Genomic DNA, 20918 nt, shown 5'->3' on the forward strand with positions numbered 1-20918 from the left:
GATTAAATAACAAATTTCAGACAACAATGTAGCAAGACGTTAAGAACGAAAAAAGAGAAGAATGAATCATCCTCTCTTTTCAAAGATGTATGTTAAAAGGGAAATTATGGGAAAAACGGAATACAATGATCGAACAATAATAAGTGAAAATATGTAAATATCATTTCGTAGTTGGAAAAACATTCGCTTGCAGTTGTCCATCGAGTTGCACGATCCTTTGTCTGTATGTAGGGAACGGAAGTTATTTGTTGCAAAATTCTATCGATGCCATGTACGGAATAAACGTAGAAATAGATACGTCTCGAGGCCGCCTATTACCAGCATGCTCGATTCTCGAGATATCGGCCGTTTTGCATGCAAGGTCGTGCAAAGAATTACATATTGGCTTACGAGTAGAGGAACCGAATGTCTTCGAGTTAATTTTCAATTAAGACACGCGATGTCGTATCTTCGACGAGTGTTTTCAATCGAGTTCGCGGCACGAATATTAATACCGCATTATACGCATCGAAGCTATACTTTCAAATTTGTTAAAAAAATTTTTATAACGTTTGAGGAAAATTTGCTCGATCAGCATCCTTTGTTCGAACGTCTCAAATGTATTTCAAAAAAAAAAAAAAAAAAAAAGAGAGATTTTGAAAAAGATTTTAAAAAGGAAATCGTTTCATACCAAAAATGATTCTACGTAGAGATTCTACGTGCATAAATTTCTACATCACGAATTAGCCCTTTCTGGACGATGTAAACAACTATTTTACCTAACATGTTCATCTCGCTACGCTGCGAAACTACGCTGTTCCGTGAAAATTTTGTTTGCCTTGCCGTCAAAATCTCGAGATTTGTCGACGACCATCGCATTTGATTTCGTCGAGAAAACACGATTTCTTTCTTTCGTCCTGTATTTCTAAGATAAAGAAAGATTGAAATGTATTTCAAACGAAAATCGTATTTTCACCAAAAAAAAAAAAAAAAAATTGTCGCTCTTGAGCGAATGAAGCGAAATATAAAAACATTTTTGCAGACATGTAATAAGAATAATTTTGGAATCTATAATACGTATGGAAATATAACTATAAAGATAATGATAATAAATTCTTTAAATAACTTTACGTTTACACAACGTTTTTACGCTAAACGATCGAAAAATAATATCCAGAAAATGGCCAGAATATCAACGCTAGTAAAATATCTCTTCGTAACTAAATATTAACACTATTACGAATGAATGTTACAAGTGCGTTAAAATTCACTTAATAATTTAATAATTTTTCAACGATACTTGCAACTAAAAATCTCTCCGCATACCATAAACGTGGACGTAAATTTTTCGTTCAAATTCGGTTCAGCTCGTGTCAGGGATGGCCAAGAGCAACAGGATGTAGGAAAACGTGCATCGCTGAAGCGTGACCGTTGGCCACCGCAAATTACGATTATTCCCGCCGTTTCCACCGAATCGTCAAATCGTAAACGTTGTTTACAGGATATGACGTAACGAGAACACCATTATTCCCGGCGATATTACCAATTACCCCTCCGTGCTCCCCTCTCCGTTTCTTGGCCGTGCGATCGGTCAGTTTCTTCCTCCCCTTCTTCCAGTTTCTCCACTTCCTACGTGTGTTTCACGGGGAGCGCAAGGATGCATCGGCTTGTCATCGCGTAACGGTATCACACGCACGCCGTTGCACAACGAGAAAGAGGGAGAAAGAGGGAGTGAAGCGAGGAACGAGGAAAAGAGAAGGAACGAAGAGGTCGCTTCCTGCTTCTTTCCGCAATTTCCGCTTCGAAGGAATCGCGAGCTGATTATCCTGGTTGACAATGAGAGGAAAATAATTAAGCGATGAGCGGATAATTAAGCTTGAAACTGTGTAGAGAGATTTCTTACGTGTACTGTGGCCAAATGCACGATTCCTTTCGGAGATGTTTCAATAAATCGTTTTTGCAAATTAATTAGATAGTAAATTATTGGTAATATCCTTTGTGATCCAGTGTGAGTATTATATATATAGATCTTTTATTCTGTGTAAATTCAATAACGCGTAGACAACGATTTTATTTTAACAGTTCTCAATATTTTATCGCAAGTTATTTCATATTTCTTCAGAATAAAGTAAGAAAAATGAGAGATTTACACTCGTCTCGAAATATTCATTCTGTAACGAAATTACGTATCACGTGGAATATTTTATTAGAGTCTATTATTTTATGCAACACCGTTTACACTTGTATCACAATTTCCAAAACGAGTTCCAAGCGCATAAGTTCTCCCTCGGAACGGTTCCTTTCCCAGCGACACCGGTGTCGTTTCCGGGAAACGGTGGATCCCTCGATCGATCGCCGATCTCTTAATTGCCCCTCGCAGGTCTCGATTCGGTGCTTTCTCACGGTTTCTTGCCTTTATGCGTTCATGATCGGAGCAGATGTTGCGCAGGGATCGAAGGGGATCCGGGCGGCTTCGTCGATGATGGCTCGTGGACTCGATGGGAAAAACCTGTTGATGGAAGTAGACACGCATCGATCGGATATTGTGAACAAGAAATTTGAATAAATTGGGAAATAGATAAAATTAGAAAATTAAAATTGGAAAAGATTGATTCTTCAACGAATGATATTTCTTATATCTAAAGTGTACAAGAAGTTTTTCCAAATATACGTGAAATCGTACATCGTATCGTGGAACATTTAAGTAAATTAAGAAAATTTTCCAAAAAAAGAAAAGAAACATTTTTATTCTCGAAACAATTCCATTCCTTGATAAATGTATCTTTCCTTCGACCATCCTTTACACAAAAGGAACCGTTTCCCCGCCGCTTTCTTAACAAGAATTCCTCTTATCTCGAGCCAAGAGCAGGAATTTTCTTTGAACAAGAAAAGTTTCAAGTTTCTACAAACTATTCTTTCCCTGTCGTTAATTTACAACTTCTTGTCGCGGCACAAGACTAGGTAGATTTGTTTCTAAAACACGAAATTTTCAAAGTGTCTCGACCTTTCTAGGAAGGTTCCGCTATTAGTGGATCCTTTGTATCAATAGATTAGAAAGCAGAGCTGCTACCTTCTTTTTTTCGAAACCGTCTGCTTTTTTTCGACATTCCCTTCTCTCCGTATTTCTTTTGTTTCTCACTCTGCCCAGGATTATCTCAGTGACGAATTTTCTCTCGAAATTATCCTTGCATCCTTTGAAAATCCACGAGATGCGAAAACGAAACGATTATCGTCCAGTTAAAACAACTTAAAAAATTATTTTTCATATATTCGAATATGAATGCCTCTTGCGTTTTACGAGTTGAATTTTTCAGTATCAGGGATATTTGTTGCGATTAAGTTTGTTTAAATTGAATTCTATATTTGTTTTTCAATATTAATAATCGCACGATTAGTAATAGATTGAGACTAATAGATAAATTATTTTTTAACCGGCTTGCCAATCATTTAGTTTCATATTCTCATTGTTCGTTGCCCCTTCTTTAATTTTTCAACGGTAATTTAGCAATAACGTGACAAACGTAGTTTTATTTTAAATTATACGAACTCGACATGCGCAACGCAATATTCCACGATACGTGAAAATTGTGTTTTACGTCGTACAACGTCGATTATGGAACAGATACGATCGTCGTACTTTCTATCGTCGAGCCGATAAGAGGAACGACCTTTAAGAGCCTCCTCGTTAAACTTGAAGTTGTTGCGGCGAAGGAAGGATTCACCATAATTAGCGTTGCTGCGGATGTCAGATGTTCGATGTTTTTAGGTGATAATTATCGAGACGACGATAGATATAAAACCAACAATCTTGGCTTAGCTCGATAACGATCCATCACAAGTCATTGGTCATTATCGTTTATCGACATTCGAGAGGATCTTCCTCGATATTTCTAATGGCTGTATGACTAAGCTTTTTTTCTTTCTTTTTTTTTTTTTTTTTCAAATATATAAATAGTATCTTGTTCTCAGGTACGAGGTTTTGCCTTGGGATTAAAAACGAATTTGGAAAAGAGTAAATTTAAAGTAATTGGAGAATAATTATTCCGTTTATTATCAAGAATTCTCGGTATTTTCGACGCGAGACATAGAAAATTCATCGGTTTCAATTGCCGATAAATTTTAATAATCGCGTTCCGGCATGACATTTAAGATATGAAAATGTTTTCTAATTTATTCCCCGTATAACTTATTTGATCGTTTCTTGGAAACGAATTGTAAAAAGATAAGGCAAATTTCGATTTTCAATTCTCGTTGTTTACATTGTTTGATCCTAAAATTGAACATTTTTAAATAATTGATTCCGTATTAAAATTTCGTCGCCAAAGAAACATACCCTCGACGAAAGTTAAAAGAAAATTCGAGAGATCCGCTTCCATTTATTTTGCGCACACGCGTATTATCGCACGAGCTACCAATCAGAATCGTGGTACGCGTGCCTCGTAAAAGCGAGTATTATCGGCCGAATAAAAATCGAGAGATCCGTGTTGGGGCCGGATAAGAAAGATCTGTCCACGCTGGTACACGCAATCGTGGACGTTAATAGGCACGTCATCGGGCGGAGCGCGCGAAGCCTGGTGAACGGTAAATAAAAGAGAATGTTCATTACGGGTCGAGGGAACCGGCTTAACGACACCTGTTGGACACAGTCGTTTTCCTGTTTCGTTGGCCGAGAGAAGAAAACGGGCTAAATGGCGGTGCTCGCGTATCGCGCCGCTTCTTGTATCAGAGCCGCGCTAGCAAAAAAAAGCGGCCAATAAATTTTTGGATCCAAAAAGAAAGAAAAAAGCTTGACCCGTTGTGCAGATTCTTTTTCTGCGTGCGAAATTGTGAGAAATTGTCTGATGAGTGGATAGATTTTTTTTTGTCTTTCCTTTATTCCTTTTGAAAGATTCGTGGACGAGTTGGATGAGTTTGAAGAAAGAAATTTGGTTGAAGATTGTTGAAAATTCTTGGATGATCGTTCGCTTCTTGAAATTTAGAGAAGGAAACGATCGGATAATGATACAAGATTGATCGTCGTTTCGCAAAAATCATCCATCTTGTTAAACGTTCCTTTGACATGTTAGTTGACATTGGCACGGTCAATCAACGTAAGAATAAATTTCTATTGTCGGAATTGTCTTGAATATCCTCGTCACGGTTGTTACGCTTGGAACATTATACCGTTTCTTTCATTGGTATTTTTAGAAGCCACCAAATCAGTGCGAGCACGTTGGATGGCCAAGAATTGTTGTTATTATACTTGTCTTTTCGCCAAAAATTCATATACTATTACCTTTCCGTGACAAGATGACATTGTACATGACGCGCTAAGATAGCATCACGTCAATTTCTATAACTTATGACAATGTCGACAAACATGAAAATTGTCACAAACAATTGATATATGGCTTTTCGAAAAGTATATCGACAAATAATAAATTCATCCTAGCTTTCAGATATATATATAGTACATCTACTAATAAAAAAAAACATTTTTCTTGGGCAGGAACGATAAATGAATATTAAATTTTCCAAACATCTGTATTTAAAAAACATCGAATAGTGCCATTCTCAGTCAACAGTGATCCTGAAAATTCTCTTAATCTTCTCGACCGGTATTAATTCTTTTATTAAATTCTTGGATAAAATAAAAATCATCATTTCCCTCGCGTCGATAATAAACGGATACGAGTCATCCGTCATCCTCGACTCGAAACCTTTTCTCCCCGAAAGTTTGTCAAAGGTGTGAGTCAAAGTTTTGAATCACGGCTGCGTTTCCTGCGGCGGATATTTATTTTCACACAGGGATGAGAGATACAACGATACAAAAATAGATGTTGTAAAATGAAAATATCTCGACGGCCGGCCATACGTTTCCTGCGAATTCACTTGGCAGAATGCACGCTATCTGCGCTCGCAGACCTCGAATCGCGCTCGCTGACAGCGTTAATTGCCGCGGCGCCGGTTCTCCTGATATCGGCTGACGGAACGAAGGAAACGAAAATGAAGAGGCATCGACGACGTCTTACCGCCTTATCGTTACCCGCGATAACAATTAACCGGTTAATTCCTGAAGCAGCGCGGTAATTCGCGGCCGATAACGGTATATTCAGCTAATCGGATAACCCTGGTAATGATTTCTTCCCAATGAAACACGAAGGAGGAAGGATAGTGTGAAAACAAATTTTTCTCACTCTTTCTTCTTTCCTTTCTTTGGCAATCCTCTCGTGATTCGTACAACTCGTACAACGTATTTGCGAAATATTTATATTCGTCAAGGAAATTAATAACTATTTGTTTGTTGTGACGATGAAAAGGAAAAAGGAGGAACACGTTTGAAATAAATATCTCTTATGGGAGATATTTTTTCATAAACTTATCCCACGATTCGTGACGATTGTTGGCCCCACAAAAATATCGATTAACTTCGCGAAAGTTGGAAAATTTTTTCATTGCTGTCGGAGCAAAGGTAGAGACCTTCGTGGTATTTACGTAATCATGGTGGCTGGAAATAGACGCGGGACCTCCTGCTGGCCGAAAAACGTCGAGGCTGATTGTCGTCACGATAATATCGACTAGCTTTTGCTGCGATAACGAAACGATGAGCCGACGTGGTCGGCTGCCATTGACGTAATCGAATTAGGGGAAAAAAGTCTGCAACGTGTATAATTGTCCCATCTGGGTCTAAAATAAGTGGCCATTTACCTCGAGAGAACAGAATCATTTTCCAAAATCGTAACAAGGCTTGCTTTAGAAAGACTGACATTTATTCGAGAAGTCAATTCTTAGAGATTTACGCATATGTCGCTACAGAGAGATTGTTGTCGAGATTGAACGGACGAAAGATATCGTTTTGCTTTTGCAAATTTCTACGAAGGCGGTGCCGAGAACACTAGTGTCTTGTCTGTGAAACGAAAGATTAATTGTACAAATCTGATATTTATAGTAACTAAAATATAAACGAAATTAGAAAGATAATTAATCGAAATATAAATGACACATGGAAAATATTATCCTTTCATTGAAACTATCTATCCATTTGCTCTATAAGCATTCGTCTCATTCGATGAAAGAAGGCAGAAAACGAGACGAATTTTTCGATTTCGATGACGAAAATACCGAATGGACCGAACGTCCAATGTTCACGTTCGATTTAATCCCAAAGACTTTGGACTTCGAAGTGACTAACATCTGTCGGATTAAAGTCATTAAAGTCCGGTGAACTGATCCAAGTGCTAGTATATACTGGCAAATCTAAATATCCTTCGTCACCGAATACATATAAATTCGGTATTGAATAATCCTCCAAGAGGAGGAGACAAGATGGCGGGCATGTGGTACATATATTTTCAATCCACGCAGCCGGACGAGGCAGCCTTCCTTTTGCCGTGACATAAATAAAAACTATTCCTCCTCGAAATTCGTGCGTGACAACGAGGAGGAAAAAAGAAAAAAAAAAAAAAAAAAAAACAGAAATACACGCTTATAAATATGCATCGTGTTTACCGCGTATTAGATACGCGAGCTTCGCACGGACAGAATACGTCAGTTAATGAAAACTGTTTTTCGCGTTTATCGCATCCTTCGTCGTTATCGAAAGCGCCTCCAGCGGATCGTCTCTTCTGTCTCGAACACGTTGTTTTCCATAGATTATAAGCTACACGTGCCGAATGATTTTGCAACTGTTCAAGGTTCACGAACGACAAAAAAAAAAAAAAAAAACGGTGTGCACGACGATGTTTCGTGATGTTCGGCGTGGATAATGCATTTCGATCTGAAACTTTTTTTTCCTTGCGTTTTGAAGTTGGTCGAAAAAATGATTAAATTTATTTGGAGAGTAAATTAAAAAGAATATTGAGAATCTCATGATAAAAAAATATTAAATCAAAAGTTAAATAATGTTATAAATGTGTATTGAAGCAAGGGTTAATTGGCAATCGTACTTCGTTCGCGATTTCAATCTCTTGAAGGACCGTGTTCCTTTTTATATTTGGGGAAAAAATATATATGTTCACAGAAAATTAGCTACGAGGAAGGAAGACGCTTTAAAAGGAAATTTCGCAGTTTGGTTTTGAATACAAGATGCTTAAATGTTCGTTTAAGGATAGATTGTTAATGAGGGAAAAAATTAACTTTCCTTGAAATTAATAAATACGCTCGAAATAAGAAGCACTTCCGCGAAGAAAATGCAGTTTCTCGTTCTAGGAAATTATGATTTCTTGCGATGATATTCCTTGAAAAATCCTCGACGAATGTTAATGAATATTTTCTGGCAAGATTTTGTAAAATCTTGAAATGCAAGCGCCGTTTAAAAATTTTATATGCGATTGGCAAGAATTTTTATCTGATCAGGAAAATTTTATGGCATCGAAATTATTAAAATTATTTGATATTATTATTATTAAAAGCAATTGTAAAATTCCAATTCTTCGAGAGTAAAAATTGATTACAAATATAATTATCAAAATGATTATATAGTTGGATTTGAAAATTCTTTTGATTGTAACAACTTTTAATATTTTAAATAAAAAGATAGCAGATTGATATATAAAATTTGTTCAATTTCTCCATTCGAGTTAAATTAAATTTCTCTCGGATATCATGCTTCAACAATTCCTTCAAACATTCTCCGACATTTCCAATATTTTCTCTTTCTATAATGAACAAACTTTCCTTATTCCTTTGTCATCTATTCAATAAGATATTAAGATGAATAAAATGCGATAAATAATAATCAAAATCGAATCAAACTCTATCGTGTAATCACTTCACACTTTTGAAAAGACGAACTTTACCTTCTTTTTCTCCTTAAAACCGATATTTCAATATTTGAATAAAAAATTTTTCAAAAAATGACCAATGTCTTTTTCCAGCTAAAATTTAAATATTTCGAAAAAAAAAAAATAAAAAACAAACGAGAATATGATTCAGCAATCATAGCCGATATATTGGCTGCATAAAAATGCAAATCGTTTCGCGCGTGGATATTTCAAAAAGTGTGAAATATTTTAGCACAACAATCAATCGAAGAAGAGGAGGATAAAATTCCTTCGATGTATAAATACTACCGCAAAGTAATCAATTAAAATTACAAGAAATATTCGCTGCATTACCTACTCTGTCGACAAACACGTTATCTTTTATAAATTCACGATACGAAGTTCCATTTGTTACGTAATAACGCGTGAAACTTCACGAATAAATTTTCTTTTCAAGCCATGAATGCTCCTTTTTTAACGCACGTTTCAAAATTTCGCATTCGTGTTTAAAATAACAAAATTTAACTGATTACCATCGAAAGGATTGCGAACCCTTTTGTGTCTATCGCGAGATATCGTTGACTCGATGATACAGGACAAGATGTTTCGTGTCGCAATATCGTTTACGTGATATCACGGCAGAGATATCTCGCGTGTCTTTTATTAGAATACGAAATGTATCGTCTGAAAATTTGAAATAAAAAAAAAAAAAAGGACAAGATGTGGAATACACATATTTCAAAGTGTCCGATAAGTGACGTTCAATTTTAACACGATTTGAATGCGGATGACGTGAACATATGTGTCATAGATTTTTCTTCGTAGAAACGTAAAAGGTGCAAAAGAGTTTTCGGATAGATATTCGGATTTCCATACGCGTTATTCACTACCAACGTTACCCGTTTCGAATCTCTCCATGCATTTTTCTCTCCTCTTGTTTTTTCCCTCCCTATCAAGAAAATTATTATATCGAGAATTTCCTGCAACCTTTGAACAAACAAGGATAAAAGATAAAATATTTCATCCTTAGCGTTGCGTATAAACGATATTTCGACACAAGACATCTGTCAGTGACCAAAGTTGCGAAAAAAAAGAAACAAAAACACCGGTGCCCTCGTTACTCCTGGCAATATGATTCTTTTTACCAACGTGATCTGCATACAATCTTTCCATTCCCCGGCCTCGTTTCTTAAATCGTTCTACAAAAGTCCCGACAAAAATTCTCGAATGCTTATCCAATTAATTTACAAGCGGAGCTTAATCCATATCAAAATCTTCGTACAGAAATCAAGGCGAAAAGATTCAAAAGTTTCCACGCTTAATCGAAATAAAAAAAGAGATCTCGAAACAAATCTTTTTTAACAAAAAAAAAAAAGAAGAAAAAAAGAACGAGATCCACTCGAGGCGATAACTTGGCAATTTCTTCGGGCCAACCGATTGCGTAACGTGCGAGCGTGAAGGAATTTCATCGAGACTTTAACGAGCGGATAGGCGGCCGGTTAATTCGAGATGGCGGCTAATCACGAGCGGGCCAGCCGTATCGTTTCGCGAGAGCGGGAAATCGGTCGAGAAACGCGGCCCGGAGCCGGATTCCGCGCGTGCCTTTCAAGGTCCCCTCGATATCCACGCGTAGACAGGAAACGGTGTGTCTCTCCGACCGATAGCCCCTTTCCTATTTTCTTTTCCTTTTTATCAATCATTCGAAACTAGTTCGCCTCGTGAATGGTGTTTGACTTTTCTTTCACTTGCTCGCCCTCTATTCTTTCTTTTCTTCCTCTTTTTTTTTGTCGAACTGATTAAAGAAACCATCGTGTTAACGCGATAGAAATAATGTTAAACTTAACATTACACTTGATTCGACAGTGATGCAATATGAATAAAGTGAGAGACTATCAGGACTATCTTCTTTCTTCCTTCCTTTTACATATAAGAGTTTAAGAAAAATTACAAAATATAACGATGAAACGTACGTTTCGGTAAATAAAAACAGCGTCCTCAAACACATTACTCTCCAAGTAAATTCTTAGATTAATAAACAATTGGAAGCTCGCGTGGATAGAAAATTAATCAGCACAGAAGAAGAAGAAGAAGAAAATAGACAGATAGGCATCTCTGCATCGTTGTCTCGCGTGGTTTCGAAAAATTCGTGGCGTGGCCACGGAATTCTGAATGGAATTGCGTCCTCTCGAGATCATTCCATTCCTTTGGAAATGAGCTAGGACGCGTTCTGCGGCGGGGCGATAAGCGGTACCGATAACGGGGAGAATGCACTGACCGGATTTCTCGTCCCGTTGGAATTTCCGCTGGATCCGGTGATACACGTTCCCCCATGGGGGAGGTCGAGTGACCAGGCTCGCGACTCGTCCGAATTATTGTAAATATTTCTGCGCGAAAACTACCCCCCTGCTTCGCACCCCGCGATTTTCGCCCGGAAATGGGGTCGACGAAGTTTCGACGCTGCCCAAACAAAGCCCCTCGTGTACAACAATGGAACGAGAGAACCGTTTCCACGACTTTTAACCGTTCGCTTCCGAGAGTAAATCTGGAGTATTTGGCCGTGATCGGTGAAATTGAACGATTGGAAAAGAAGCTTTTCGAGCTTTTTCCCCTCTTTGTTATTGGTTTCATTGGTTTACTACGTGGAATGAATGAATAAATTTACATTTGACAGTAAAAGTTTTGCATTTAGTAGAACATCAAATGGAATGATAAATCTTTTTAAACGATTAGCATTAATTTTGATGGATTAAAAAAAAAAAAAGGATTAGTACTGGAGAAACTAAGCGCACGATGAAATTTAACAATGGCCGGCAGAAGAACAGCTTCCAACCGAATTGTCTGTTCCCCCCTCTCGCGAAAGAAAGATTTACGCCCGGAAACGGCGAAAATGCCTTCCTGGACTCGTTACGCGATCGTAAGGTAAACAGGAAGGAGGGGGGGGATCGGCTAAACAAATCCGAGAATAACCACGGAGAGACGGGTGAACCGTAATAAAATCGAATCGATGGCCGCGGATCGTACGTCACAAATTATCCAATTGGCCGAGACAAAAGATTTATTTCTATCGGCTCCCTTAATTACGTCACCCTGTAATCCAATAACAGTTACTCGACGTTCCAAGTCACGTTAATCCGTGGATTTTGTGCCAGGGAAGGGAAGGATGGAAATATTCGAAAATGGCGCGGTTCGTGCCAGGGAGAAACAGGAAAAACGAAAGTTAATACGTGTTTTTGATTTTTTTTCTTATTCATGACGTTGCTGTAATAATAATATAGTTCTTGTTAATAATATTTTAGGAAATACCATTTGAGAAAAGAAAATCAAACCTACTGTATTTTCAATAGGATTTTTAAAAATCTATTTTCTGTCTAATTACATCTACCTTATGAATAGTTTTATGTAACTAGAAAAATTTGATAACAAAAAGAAATATTTTATCGAAAGTACAAGTACGTACATCGTAATAAATTGGATTCTTAGCAGTCTTTTGCCAAATAATCGAATACTATATAAAAAATAAATGAATAAATAGGTACACTCTTCGAGAGAAAAATGGTAATAAAAATTTTTCGTATAAGCGTGAAATGTACGAGAGACAAATTGAGAGAGGAAGGTAGAACAAAAGTTTCATAGGAATAATAATGAATAATAACGACATCCTATCGTCGAGTTATTTACTCGGGGGAACGGAAGGGGGAGCGGGGTTGAAAGGAAGAAAATAAGGAAAACACGAGGGTTGCCGAGGCTATCGCGGATCCGGGATAATAGGCGTGCCGATGTGCCATTAGCGTGTCATTAGAGCGTCATTAGCGCACGATACGCAAAGCGCAGGAAGCGAGCGATGTTTGTTATTTAAAATCCAATCGAGCCATCCTGCGCCAAGCGCCACCTGTAATTGCGGCAACTATGTAGACGATCGAGGAATGGCGCCAAACAGGCGTTCAACTCCCCCTCCTTTGCAACCGGATCCGACTCCATTATTTTTCGTTTCCGTATAAATCTGCTCTGCGATTGGCCACTATCTTTTTTTCTTTTTCTCTTCCTTTTCGTAAACAAAACCGAAATGAAAATTAATCCGATCAATCTACGTTCCTCGTTACGGCTCGATAAGTTTACGTCCTCAATGATTGGCCAATAAAAAGAAACGGTTTCGCAAAGGAAAAAGTCAAAAGTTGAAGTCACTTTAGAAAACTCTTAGTTAACTTTCTCAACGTTCCCTCATTTTTGGAACACTCTGTATTTACTTATTAAACGTAGCCGTTTCCTACCTGTTCCATCATTGAACGAACGAGACAAATTATCGGTGGGGATGTGATTAATAGCGGTTAAGTCGAGACAAGGGGGAAGGACAAGAGAAAGAGGGGTGAAGAAAAAAAAAAGAAAGGGAGGAAGGGTGAAGGAAGAAATACTTTTTGAAATCCAGCTCCATAGATGGCAAGATGTTTGTGTTGAACATTGAGGAGGTCGCGCAATTATATATCGCGGTGATTAAGGTCGTGGCATTTCGTGAGAGGCCATTAAGAAAAGTTTGAATAATCTACGCGCGTAAAGATTTAACAGGCGTGCGTCACTTACCATATATTCGTTATCGCGGATTTTTCCCTTATTTTTATGCACGTCCGCTGTATGGAACCGCCTCGTCGCCTCTCGTCAACTTTTAATTGTCGCCCTTTCGAAATAATGTCAAAAATATGTAATCCCTTTTTCCCCAATCTTAACCTCGCGTAACAACAAGTCTTCCTCTCCCGAATTCATTCCAAGTTTACATATTCGACAACGATACGTTACGATTGATACAATTGAGACGCTCGCACACTTTAAACTCATTTCATTCAACTTTGATTTTTTACCATAAAAATAACTCTTGTTTGAGTTTGAAGAATTTTCTAAAATTACTCTGAATTTTACAAATTTCGGATTCGTAGATTTAAAAATTAACCCATCGTTACGACGAATCTGTATGATTTTTCAAAAATGGCGGACGCCATGAGGCCAAACGAAAGACAAACGGAAGAAACAGGGCACAGCCGAGCATTCGTGCGACGATTAAGGCGCGCGCTTGCTCGTTCTGATTAAACAGGTCGAGCAACGCGATAGAGAGCGGAGAACGAGACTGCTCCAATATTGACTCGCCGTGTTTGGGCCCCTTTAAGGGACTGATTACGACACTCGCGCACATGCGCAACCTGTGCACACATGCCACTCAAGAATTTTCACGGGGCCTGTGTGTCGCGGTCCGATACACACGTGTTTTAATTCCACGCTTTCTTTTTTCTTTCCCTATTTGCATCCCGTATATATACACATCAAACAACCCTTTTCTCGTGCGATTCGATAATATTTAACGAGTTTTATAAAGAATATGCTTCGAATTCTTTTCGTTTTATTCCTCAACATTTTGTTGAGTTGATAAGATCGGTTTCACAATGAATTTTACACGTTTAATAAATGTCAACGAAGAAGTAGAAGCAATTCTTTTTAACATTCTTTCTTGTCCTCACTTGAGAACATTTTTTACAACGCAGGTGATATATTTTTTTACTCTTAACAACGTTCAAATACAGCGTCTCGAATGTGAACGTAGCTTAAAAAAAAAAAAAAAAAGGGAACCGCGCTTACACCGTGAACATTCGCGAAGCCATTAACACCATTAACGTATCATCAGATTGTCGCGTTTCACCAGTTTTCGGTATCGTTAAGAGGTTTCCAAAGTTTTCAATTTCGTGATAAAGAGGCCGGTTTTCAAGTAGTACACCAAGTACACAGAGACGGCTTATCGATCCGATCCGAAATTGCCAGATTTCGCCGTCGAGCGCAATTTACAACGCGATACAGTAATTTTGCGCCATTACCGCGATCATGGCGGTATATTTTAGCAAAAGAACCCCCTGCCGCGGGTTGTTTCACGTTGCGCAGCCACGATATAAACCGATCAAACGCGGCCAATCCACGTTTCGTTTCTGGAACGCGGTCCGTTTCCCTCCTCTCGCGTAATGGCTAACCGAAATATCTTTGCCTTTTTGCAAAACCCTATCCAACAGTTCCTTTAAAGAGCTTCCCGATATATCGATATCGTTTCGCATCGTTGCGCTTTAATCTTCGAAAAACGACGATAACGACGATTATTATTAAATTCTTGCGCGATTATATACACCTCGATCCATAAATTTACTGCGTTTCCATTTCAATTTTTCTCCTTCCCTCTTTCTTCTCTTATTTTTCTTTTATCATTAAGAAAAGTATTGGCGTGATTAGAGATCGAGTTCCGCGAATACGTCCGATTCTTTTGTATCGTTTCCTTCTATACACGAGATTACAAATATTTTCGACAAAAATCTCGGTTCACGTCGCAAGCCTGTAATTTATCCTTGGCGAAACTTCCGGATCGCGTGTCGATCCAACTTTCAGCGACCTGCCACCCCTTACACACGCTTGCGCTCCTGTTATTTCGGTTTCTATTATATCAATGGCGGCTACTTGCCTCAATTCGGATGCACCTCTTCCTTAACTCCATGTAATTTCTTTTGCCCGTTTAGATTAACTTCCCTCGCGTTTCGTTTCGGCGATAAAAAAATACACGTGGTGGTTTTTTTACACGTACCCTTTGCACGTGTACGATTCTCTGAAAAACAATTTGATCGTAAAAGGCGTTTGAAGGCAGAAGATAACCCGAATAGAACTAAATTCGTATCGGTGACCTTTAATCTTTACAAGTCATTGAATTTGCAAATTCAATCACTTGTATCGCTAATTGATTTCGAATAATATATGCTAAAACGTCGAGTTTATTATATTTGCATTAAATTAGAAGCAAGGCTTCTACTCGACGATGCAAATGCCCGCGCCAATTTGCATTTCGGGTAATATATATATCGATCTAACAATTTTTAGATCTCTCTCGTTTTCCACTTCTATATTATATATCACGTTGTGCCAACCAGAAAAGAAAAAAACAAGAAAAAAAAAAGAAGAGAGAAAAATTAAATCCGCATGGAAAATTTCTTCTAATTAAATCGGTCACTCAAAAGGTTAATATTTCCATACAAAAAAGGTACGAATCGTGGAAGGTCGATGATACAAAAATCGAAGACATGGCCATCGACGATCCATCGGCACACCCGACGATAACGAAGCAACGGTATTCGTGTTTCGTCGATTGTTGTCGTCGCGAAAATGTGTCGGTTCGTTCTCTTCTGTTCGCGTAAAAGGCGCCAGGCCAGGCGCTCGATAACGGATCGAGCGCGTACGCGCCGTGAGAAAATGATGATAACAAACGTTCCACGTGTTCCGTGATGCAACCTGTGCATACGTACGAGCTCACATATGCGCAGCGATACGCGGCCGTTGATACGTCGAACGAACGAGATTAATTTTTTTCTCGCCCAATATTATAACGGGTATAATAAATATATAATAATCTGGAAATGATTTTCAATATTTTTCGCAGGCTAATCCAAATTTGTTTTACGAGAAGAAATATTTTTTTCCAATCCATTTTCTCTCGTACAATGGTATCGTGTTTACGAATCGCGTGATGACGAATATTTTTCTATATTTGATGACTTTCGTTTTCTTCGGAAATACGATATGCGTGAAAGGCAATTTTACAATCGTACGATTCCTCCGTGTTGCGTAGATTTTCAGAAGAGAATTGGATACTATGTATAGGAAATGAAAAAAAAATAATTGAAGAAACAATTGTTGTTTCGTTAAATTGCATTGCCAATTTGACGAAATTATTACGACAAAAGATATAAGCGAGGAGTTGCAAGATACACATATCTATCATCCTACTTAAAAAATTGCTGACATTACTTAATACTATACGTCACTTAAAAAAGTAAGCAAGTTATATAAAAAGAAATGGAGATTCTTCCTCTTTTTCTTTAATAAATTTATCGCTCGATTAACCAAATATCAAAAATCGCTTGAACTTTAGGAATATTCGAAAATCGACTTGAATTAACGAATTAACTTAGAGGGGGGGGAGGAGGGAATGATAGACACTAGTTGTACGTATTATGGGCCAAAATGCAACACTCTGGAAAATTTCCACGAGCCCCTCCTCCCCGTTCCCCGCCCATTGTCATGCCGTTTGTTTTAAACCGGGAACGTGCGTCAATTCTCCGTGTAATTCAACCGACCTGTTATGTGTCTCATGTATATGCATGCGCGGCCAATCCAGCGCATTTTAATCGCGACAGCCACGAAATCGCGGCTCAAGAACGTATGCACAATCACCGCGGATACATCTATTTATCTTCCAACACTCGCGTGCGAAATGATACAGATTATTCCGCCCAAAAACGTATACGTGTCGTTAACAGATTCTTAAATTGGCGTTCTTTTGCATGAGGAAGAGGGAGGAGGAGAACCGTTATTATCGTATTCTCGAATAATCAGCGAAGAAGAAGAACGAAATTTTCCAATTGTCATGTCCAATCGAACGAAATCGAATCTGTAAAGTCGCACGCGACGCGCCATTGCGGGATCGAGCATGGAGGAGAGAGATCAACCACTTCTGTCCCGGTTTGACATTTAATTCGACGATCGATCCAACACAACAAATTCGCCCATTAATCACCCGGCTGTCGATTACATAACGCGATTGTCGCACAACTTGGCGGAGATTGGTGGAAACCTTCGCTAATAACCTTCACATTCATCGTGTTAATGAGATTCAAACGGTCGTGGAACGTATCTGGACAGATTTATATCTATATCTTGTTGTCGATATCTATGTCGTTGTCCCTAGATCTCTTGATGCGAGGATATCGCCGAAATTGAAAAATGTTCGTCGATCTCTTTATCCCGTGGATTCTGTTCTGTTTGAAACTGTTGTTCGTTGGGTTGAAAAGAAAACGATCTTTTTTCCTCGTTTATTCGCGACACGAAAAAGTTTTCGTTTCCTATACAATTCGATCCTCGTATTCGCAAGTTTTTCTTTCACCTTCGTCGATACGTCAACACGTCGGAAGATATGATATGCCGTGACGGCGAATTTGACCAAGGTTTCACGTTTGACGCACTTGCAAAATTGCCACAATCTCTCCAACCGTGAATCGATTATCACAATGACGTCAATTTTCATAAGTGTTTTGTAATGAATGTTTGCGATTCGTTTAATAATATAGTCAATTTTAAAACATTTGACGTTGAATTTCTTGATATTTTTTTTTTTTTCTTCTTTTCTTTCTTTCAGAATTATCGTTAGAAATTTACTTAACTACATTTACAATTAAACTCCTCGTGTTTTTTTTTTTGTTTCACGAAGAATTTCGAGAATTTCGAGAGAGATTTGAAGAAAATTTCCGGAACAGAATTTCGAGCACAGAATTTCAAACAATCCGTTTATCCAATAAATTTCGACTTTTAGAATTATCCCGAGTAAAGTAGAAAAATTTTCACAAAGCAAAATCAAAGAGAAGAGAAATTTCGAATTTTCCAAGAATTTCTTTTCGAAGAGATGAAAATAAATATAAATCGAGAAACACACCGGGAACAAGGAGAAGGTGAAAAGAAATTTCATCGATCGGGGAACGAGACTCAACTTCGAAACAAGGCAAACAAGGGATTAATTGATAGCGGGGCGAGTTATCGGGGGTGGTCGGACAAAGTGGAGTACTTGATCGTGTCCGATCGAAATTCGGGGCTTCCTTTTGTAGCCAGGTAGAGAGCCTTGGGTATCGGTGCCGTTCAACAGGTGGTTCACGATTGTCATCACACATGTGCGGATTAACCACCTTCCCTCCCTCTCTCCCTCCCTCTCTCTTTCTCTCTCTGCTTCTCTTCCATCGGTGTGTAAACGCGTACAGAGTCGAGTGGAGGAGGAGGACACCCACACATGGGCGGGTCTCGCGTCTATTTGTCAGGCACACGAGGTATCGGTGTACAGGAAGCGGAGAGAGCTTACCGCGACGACGGTATGGGTCGCTCGAGAAGGTGAGCATATGTAAGGTTCAAAATGTAAGTACGTTCAAGAGGTCCTCGCCTTTACGCCCCGTCATTGGACACCAGTTGCTCGAGTCAGCCACGGCTCGAAAAGCGGCCGCGTCCTGGATAAGGCCGCGGGATAAAGCGTAATTGCCTCGGTTAACACCTTCCTCCTCGATGTTTGCCCGAATATTTGTTCGATGTTTGGCGATATATCTCATTATTTTCTGGCGATTCGATGATTCGTCAAGTATTTGTTTGGAGAAGAAACGATTCGATTGATCTTTATCACTAAGGATGGAACATTTTTAATGTAAAATTTGGAGATAGTCTTGAGACACGTTGAATAGGGTATCGTTGTCCCGTAGAGATTAAGCCATAACTGATATAAATTATTAGTATGTTACGATGATAATAAAGTTGGTAAGGAGAAATTGGTAGCATTGGTATTTTTAATTCGATGCTCAAGTAATCATTTGATTCTTTTAGATAGAATTGTACTTGTGCGTGCCGTGATTCTTTGTCACTAACAATAAGAATCGATACCGCTCGAGAGAGTACTAGGTTCAAAATAATGCACGATAGATATATGAATTTTGAATAATATACCTATCGAAATGTAAAGATTCGAGACACTGGATAATAAATGATTTCTTGGAATTGGCATTTTTTTTGGGGGATTGATTTTTATTGTTTCGTCGAGAAACGGAGGTGCGACGAATTGGCGAACTAAATTGCACACTATTTGCCGACGCGGTGTTGAATATTGTAGAAAGGCGATGGGGAGAATTGGCCACTTAAATTCTCGTTAAAGACCGTTTCTAATTGATCTTGGTTCTAACGCCACCCAATTAGGAAAGCACTTCTCGTAAAGGAAACCTTTAATGAACAGTTTAGACTTATTAACCCTTTCGAATGACTATGGTCGCTCGCCACGAAACGGTGTATTATATTGATCGAATGATTGCCGTCAAACGTTCCTCGTTCTCTATGAGTAACTTTGCGATCGATATAGATATTACTCGTATGTCGACACATTCGAGATTGACATACTTTGACAAAAAAGTGTGTCCAACTATTTTTTTCTTTTTTTTTTTTTTGCTGTACTTAAATGAATAAAATATTACTATGAATAATTCACTTCTATATTTTAAGATCGCAAAGTTGTCGAGTCTAATTAATTTTCTAAAGGAAAATTCTTAAAAATTAGAAAACGTGACTTATCATCTTCGTTCATCATTTATCTATCTGTTTCGCGACACCCTATGAAAAAAAATCCGCAAAGTTTCATTTTCATGAAATTACACGATTTAAAAAATAGATCGATTAACAAAAAGCGCTGTCAAACGAATCATTTATATCTCTACTTAAATAAGTTGTTGTTTTTAATATAATTTTGCTGCTCCAATATCTACTTATCCATATGATAATTCCATATTCGTTTCAACTACTTGTTCTTTTCTCTCCCCTACCTTCTCGATTAAATAATACTCGTTTCGATTCGACCACGCCAATTCTTCTCCTTCTTCCTCCTCCTCTTCCTCTTTTTCTTCCAAAAATCAACGATCTTCCCTAACTAATAACTACCAACGCCAATAATATTCATCCTTCACCATTACCACACCACAGACGTACCACTCTCCTCTCCTTAATCGAACGACGCATCGTTTCGAGGGAGGGAGGAGGCGGTGACGGGAGGTGGCCGTGGCAGATGTCCTCTCCTTCGCCTCCAAGGTGGAGGAAGGCAGGAGTCGATTCGTGGATCGGACGTAAACCCGCGCGAGGAGCACTCTCCGCGGAAAATGGGAATATCCGGGAAGCAGCGAGGCGAGTGGCCCCGGGTAATTGTGCGCCTCCTCCTTGGGGGGGGAGGGAGGGGGCGAAAAGCGATGGAAAAACGATGCCCCCGGGCCCCCCGTAATCGATTTCAATTAGCGAAACTGCCGCGCCCAAGGACATCCCTATGAGCACCGTTTACACGGCAGGAGAGGGCCTCGGGGGCCGATCGGCGGCCAATACCAATACCTTTTTCCCCTCCCGTCCGTCCATTTTAATTGGCAAAATTCCCGAAATGCCTCGACGATGCCCCGCTCCTCCTCCTCCTCCTCCCTCCACCCTTCGATTCGTCGCGAGAGTCAGAAAGCACCATGGCGATTTCCTTCCTGAAAGTGATATATGTTAATATTCTCCTCCTCTCTGGTTAATACGTGATAATTTATTCTATCTATTGCAATTTTCTCGCAAATGAATAACGTGGATGGAATT

At 38.8% G+C, this 20918-nt stretch overlaps 1 protein-coding gene and 2 long non-coding RNA genes across 13 annotated transcripts in view; 1 reads left to right on the plus strand and 2 right to left on the minus strand.

Moving 5' to 3' along the window:
• The window catches only part of LOC147656700 (uncharacterized), a 165817-nt gene that overhangs the window by 16894 nt on the left and 128005 nt on the right, over window positions 1-20918 (minus strand). The window lies entirely within an intron of this gene.
• LOC147656701 (uncharacterized) overlaps window positions 1-20918 on the plus strand; it is a 94148-nt gene that overhangs the window by 13793 nt on the left and 59437 nt on the right. The gene's annotated exons all lie outside the window — the stretch shown is intronic.
• Window positions 1995-20472, minus strand: LOC147656702 (uncharacterized). Its single transcript, XR_015293712.1, has 2 exons — window positions 20126-20472; window positions 1995-2488 (listed from the first exon to the last, which is right to left on the minus strand). It is a non-coding gene; the product is annotated as an uncharacterized LOC147656702 (long non-coding RNA).

Source organism: Apis florea, unplaced genomic scaffold, assembly GCF_048593485.1.
Source record: "Apis florea isolate Af1SG1 unplaced genomic scaffold, ASM4859348v1 contig_3496_pilon, whole genome shotgun sequence".
Taxonomy (NCBI): domain Eukaryota; kingdom Metazoa; phylum Arthropoda; class Insecta; order Hymenoptera; family Apidae; genus Apis; species Apis florea.